This window comes from Triticum aestivum, chromosome 6B, assembly GCF_018294505.1.
Source record: "Triticum aestivum cultivar Chinese Spring chromosome 6B, IWGSC CS RefSeq v2.1, whole genome shotgun sequence".
Classification (NCBI taxonomy): domain Eukaryota; kingdom Viridiplantae; phylum Streptophyta; class Magnoliopsida; order Poales; family Poaceae; genus Triticum; species Triticum aestivum.
In genome coordinates, this window is record NC_057810.1 from 702,802,647 (window position 1) to 702,809,213 (window position 6,567).

At 40.7% G+C, this 6,567-nt stretch overlaps 1 long non-coding RNA gene across 1 annotated transcript; it reads left to right on the plus strand.

The window, feature by feature from the left end:
• The first annotated feature begins 3,457 nt into the window (after positions 1-3,457).
• Positions 3,458-6,313, plus strand: LOC123135005 (uncharacterized). Its single transcript, XR_006465793.1, has 4 exons — positions 3,458-3,591; positions 4,910-4,990; positions 5,291-5,576; positions 6,214-6,313. It is a non-coding gene; the product is annotated as an uncharacterized lncRNA (long non-coding RNA).
• Positions 6,314-6,567: the final 254 nt, after the last annotated feature.

The window sequence follows — 6,567 nt, forward strand, 5'->3', positions numbered from 1 at the left end:
GCATTGAGAATAACTCCTAGGTCGGTAATGAACTCCTTCATCCAGATTGCTTCATGTGCTGCCTCCGAAGCTTCCATGTACTCCGCTTCACATGTAGATCCCGCCACGATGCTTTGCTTGCAACTGCACCAGCTGACTGGCCCACCATTCAAAATATAAACGTATCCGGTTTGTGATTTGGAGTCATCCGATCCAGATCTATGTCGAAGCTAGCATCGACGTAACCCTTTACGATGAGCTCTTCGTCACCTCCATAAACGAGAAACATATCCTTAGTCCTTTTCAGGTACTTCAGGATATTCTTGACCACTGTCCAGTGTTCCATGCCGGGATTACTTTGGTACCTCCCTACCAAACTTATGGCAAGTTTCACATCAGGTCTGGTACACAGCATGACATACATAATAGACCCTATGGCTGAGGCATAAGGGATGACACTCATCTTTTCTCTATCTTCTACCGAGGTCGGCATTGAGTCGTGCTCAATTTCACACCTTGCAATACAGGCAAGAACCCCTTCTTGGACTGATCCATATTGAACTTCTTCAATATCTTATCAAGGTATGTGCTTTGTGAAAGACTGATGAGGCGTCTCGATATATCCCTATAGATCTTGATGCCTAATATGTAAGCAGCTTCTCCAAGGTCATTCATTGAAAAACACTTACTCAAGTAGGCCTTTATGCTTTCCAAAAGTTCTATATCATTTCCCATCAATAGTATGTCATCCACATATAGTATGAGAAATGCTACAGAGCTCCCACTCACTTTCTTGTAAACGCAGGCTTCTCCATAAGTCTGCATAAACCCAAACGCTTTGATCATTTCATTAAAGCAAATGTTCCAACTACGAGATGCTTGCACCAGCCCATAGATGGAGCGCTGGAGCTTGCACACCTTGTCAGCATTCTTAGGATCGACAAGACCTTCCGGCTGCATCATATACAATTCTTCCTTAAGGAAACCGTTAAGGCATGCCGTTTTGACGTCCATTTGCCATATCTCACAGTCATAGAATGCGGCAATTGCTAACAAAATTTGGACGGACTTCAGCTTCGCTACGGGTGAGAAAGTCTCATCGTAGTCAACCCCTTGAACTTGTCGATAACCCTTAGCGACAAGCCGAGCCTTATAGACGGTGACATTACCATCCGCGTCAGTCTTCTTCTTAAAGATCCATTTATTTTCTATGGCTTGCCGATCATCGGGCAAGTCTGTGAAAGTCCATACTTTGTTTTCATACATGGATCCTATCTCGAATTTCATGGCTTCAAGCCATTTGTTGGAATCCGGGCCCGCGATCGCTTCTTCATAGTTTGAAGATTCACCGTTGTCCGACAACATGATTTCCAGGACAGGGTTGTTGTACCATTCTGGCATGGAACGTGCCCTTATGGACCTACGAAGTTCAGTAGCAACTTGATCTAAAGTTTCTTGATCATCATCATTAACTTCCTCTCTAGTCGGTGCAGGCACCACAGGAACATCTTCCCGAGCTGCGCTACTTTCCGGTTCAAGAGGCAGTACTTCATCAAGTTCTACTTTCCTCCCACTTACTTCTTTTGAGAGAAACTCTTTCTCCAGAAAGGATCCGTTCTTGGCAACAAAGATCTTGCCTTAGGATCTGAGGTAGAAGGTATACCCAATGGTTTCCTTAGGGTATCCTATGAAGACGCACTTTTCCGACTTGGGTTTGAGCTTTTCAGGTTGAAGTTTCTTGACAAAAGCATCACATCCCCAAATTTTTAGAAACGACAGCTTAGGTTTCTTCTCAAACCATAATTCATACGGTGTCGTCTCAACGGATTTAGACGGTGCCCTATTTAAAGTGAATGTGGCTGTCTCTAAAGCATAACCCTAAAATGATAGCGGTAAATCGAAAAGAGACATCATAGATCGCACCATATCCAATAGAGTGTGATTACGACGTTCGGACACACGATTACGCTGAGGTGTTCCAGGCGGCGTGAGTTGTGAAACAATTCCACATTTCCTTAAGTGCATACCAAACTCGTGACTCAAATATTCTCCTCCATGATCTGATCGTAAGAACTTTATTTTCCTGTCACGTTGATTCTCTACCTCACTCTGAAATTCCTTGAACTTTTCAAAGGTTTCAGACTTGTGTTTCATTAAGTAGAAATACCCATACTACTTAAGTCGTCAGTGAGGGTGAGAACATAATGATAGCCACCGCGAGCCTCAACGTTCATTGGACTGCACACATCAGTATGTATTATTTCCAACAAGTTGATTGCTCGCTCCATTGTTCCGGAGAACGGAGTCTTTGTCATTTTGCCCATGAGGCATGGTTCGCACATGTCAAATGATCACTATAAGAAAATTGACATACTGTGACGAAAATCCTCATGACGATGGTGGACAACGTCACTGGAATACCTAATGTGTGATGTTTCATAGGTGGCGTCACTGCTAACCGTGAATTTGTGACGATTAATGTCACAAAATTGCCTCGACCGTTGAGTGCTACGTGGTTGCCAATTTCTATGACAATTTGTTAATTTCCATGATGAATTATTAGTGTCATCGAATATTACGAATATGTGATGCTCATTTTTTTTGTCATGTAAAGTCTAGCAGTGGGTCCCACCACAGCTGTTTCATAGCTTATTGAATGGTACGACCCACGTGTGAGTGTTGACAACATGGCGTGCCTTGTTTCTTCTAAAGGAATTGGGCGATGTAGTCATTTTGTTCTATCCAATATAAACAGGTAGTGGCCGTGAAGAAAATTTATACAGACGATCGTAAGGTGATGCATACGGCAGTGCAATTGTTTGGTTCTATCTCAAAGTAAAAATGTGGCTAGGAAAAAGAAGTTATTGTGTATCGTGGATAGGAACAGTATAGGACCAATTGTAGGGTGATTGATTAGTGTGTTACTGTCCGATTAAAATTAAGTTGGGTATTGACCCCTTGACATCATGTCGACTTGTACTGTTGTACATGCCACTGCGAACGATGGGTCATGATTACCGAACCCTTTACATTAGGTCTATTTGTGAGTTATATATTTTAATAATAATTTAATGTTTATTTTAAATCAAATGAATTATACGGAGTATATGATATTTAGTGGAAATTAAATTCTGAAAAAATCTCTCCACCTTGTTTTGATAAATAAATAAAAAATCTCTCCACCTAAGAAACTCTTTTTGGTCCAGGAAAAAATATTTTCCCTCCATGTATCTCAAGTTTTTCCAGCATCCACCTTGTTTCCCACCCGTCAAAGACCCGGCCAAATTTCCTGCTTCTATTTCACCCGCGAAGAGCCACGGCCTACCCCACGTTTCTTCTTTAGATCAGATTCAATTGCCTCTGTTCTCGCCACGAAAGCGGCGATCGGCGCCGCCAAGATTGGGGGAGGCCGCCCCGCCGACCGAGTTCGGATCGACCAAATCAATCAGCCCTGCGAATAGTCTGCTCTCTTCTCCCCCAGATTACAACGTTCGGCGACAGAAGATTGGAGGAGGCCGCCCCACCGGCCGGGCTCGGATCCACCGCATCAACCCGCCCCGGGAGCACCCGGGTCTCTTTCCCCCGGATTGCAACAACCGACCATGACTATCGGTATTTATCTCGTCCCGCCCTCCTCATCCCGTCGGCCTTAATGTTCAGTGATTAGGGTTCATGCATACTACTACTCATCCTGCCCTCCACGTTAGTTAGGATGCCACAACCCGCTGTGGTAAAAATGCCTGAACCTCCTCCTAGATTTCTTGCTTTCTTTCCCCAAATAAAAAATTCATAGGAAGGCCTCTTGCTTGTTGCATGTCCTAAATCCTAACTCACGGGTTAGGTCCAACCTGATGCTGAGTTATCTCTGTTTGGGAATATTCTAAACCCTATGCCTTTTCTATTCATCATAATTTGTTAAACATATAAATTATCTCATGGAGAACTTTAATTGACATCCTGTTGATAGGTACGTGCAAAACTGCAGTACTGAACATGGTTTTGCATTTGCTAGAGCCAGCTATGCTAAAACGTACTGAACCTAAATATATGCTACTGCAATACAGTCGGTCGTTATCCAAAATTCAGTTAGCTCACATGCAGGACCTTAGTTGTGAGATTTCAGTCAACTATGCAGTACAGTTGGCCGTTATTCGAAATTCAATTAACCATCTGATGTACCCTGCCATAATAACAAAACTAAATCCGCTTGATCTGTTGTACAATCCACGCATTCATATAGCTCGGTAATATGTGTTGACATTCATATATATAACACAGTGCATGCTAGTTTTCTAAGAAAGCTTCCAAAGCCTCGTACAGTAATGTCTTTGCCATATCAAAAAATTTAGAAGTGGTAACTACAGAGAAGCATCTATTCCAAGTTTGAGTATAAGGGAACACTTGAAATGCTTGTGAGCAGTGCTGCTTCTTTAGAACTGTTTTACACAATCTAATCTATTTTTTTCCTACAACCAATGAAAGCCAACTTTTATAACAGATAAACTGAGATGTTTATCTGTAAAAACCTGCAATCTCATCTAACCTAAGTGGCTACGTACATAAGATTCTTGTTAACTTTTATATGATATCAATTTTCCCGGCTTCATAAATTCCGAAGTCATTTGTTTTACTGGTCACCTAATTGCGTACATATCTGTACCTTTCCTTATCATGAGCATATGCACAGTAACAAAAGAAGAAAAAAACAGTGTGAAACATGTGTGTGTGTGTGTGTGTGTGTGTGTGTGTGAATATATAAATTCTGCCATATAGTTGACCTCAGTGTCATTTGGATTGTCCTGACTGATTGTGACACTATGTTAATTGGCGCTTTCATTCAGCTAGGCTCACAACCTCCATAACTTAGGTCTTGGCTGCGAATCGATGTACTTCAGCTTGGTTTTGGATGCTGATATATCATCATGTGCAGGTTCAGTTTAAATACGCATGCATAACCTGGGATTGTAGACGATATGCTCACTGACTATAGAGAGATTCGAACCAAGGCAAGGTACATAGACATTATATTCATGAAATATAAGGTTCGTATATTTCAATTATTTTTTCATGGGACACGATGAGTCACTTTATGCAAAAAGTACTCGTATGTTTTGTGTTTTCTATTTTTGCAAGACAAAAGTGCCATTTTATCATAATAGACGGGCGCCGCAATGCGCACCATCATGGTCTAGTTTACGTTACAAGCACTCCTCCATCCATATGCTTACTCACGAGTCATAGTGCAAGCAAGAATAAATGCTTTTCATTAATTTTTCTTTAACAGTTAGGTATCCTATCATTGTTATTTCAGATGAACTTTGAGATTGAAAGGGATGACAAGGTTCGGAATGATGTACGCACAAAAGTAATCCAGAAGGGTGTTCGACAATAATGCTGCAACTAAAGAAGGATTACTTCAATGGTTATACTGCTGAAGAAGTGTTATCCAATAAGCCACCTAATAGTACTTACGAGAATTGGATCAAGCACCTTCTTTTCCAGCATGGGGTATGCACCAAGATACTGTAGTTCTGGGAGCTCTCCTTCATCAGCACAGATCCGTGTTGTAGAAGAGATAATGGAACAAAATCATAGAGGTAAGAGATGTAAATCATAGGTACTTATCTTGTTTATCTTTGTGTTCTGGTTGTTTCTTTTGATAGTGAACGTAACAACTAATTTGTTTGTGAATAAGACAATCGTCTTCAGTTCCTGTAACGGAAGTTGCACTATCGAGTCCTTTGCTATCTATTTATGGTTTGATGCAAATCCAATCATCCAAAGTAACTTAAGAAATAACAAATGTTTGTAATGAGAAATGCATGGTTGTTGCTGAGGTAACACAAAGGCATGAGAATAACATCGTAAGCATGGTTTTTAATCCTGAAATCTAGTATGCTTGCTTTTCAACAAAATGATATAGGATGTCCTAGCATAGTTGCTTCTTGTAACCTAGGTTACTGACTTGATATCTCATATTATTGACGATTGCTGCCTTTCAACATTGGCAAATGAAATCTAGCTCTTAGTTATACATGTTTTTAAACCATTAGAAGTCACTATTAGGTTTACCATTTCATTTGCCCATCTGCATGCTTGCCTTGACATTTAATAATGTACTCAGATTCATAGTTTGACAGATTGTAAGCTTCCTAGTGGTACTCTTATACCTTGTTAGCTTATGTGTTTTTGTCTCGTTAAGATGCAACGTTGTTGTGTTTCCTCAATTTATAGGCATCGAGAGGAGTTAGGTGCAAGACTTGAATCACAAGATAGAGAATTTGAAGAAATTCACAGGGAGCATCAAGAAGAAGCGAAAGGAGACATATAACCTAAGTGGCCTTCTCTTAAGGGCTCAATCAACACCCAACAGTCCCAACCCAAACCTGACGAGTCCTGGTCCAAACCTGATGGTGCATGAAGGCCATACTGTTGTGATGGAAAGATAGTTGGAATCCCAAGACAACGCATGTGGTCCTTTAGTTATCTATAAATATTAGTTGTCTATTTAAAAGATGATTGAATATATAATATGATTTTCCTCCATTTCAATTTATAATGTGATTTGGATCTTTACTTATTTATATA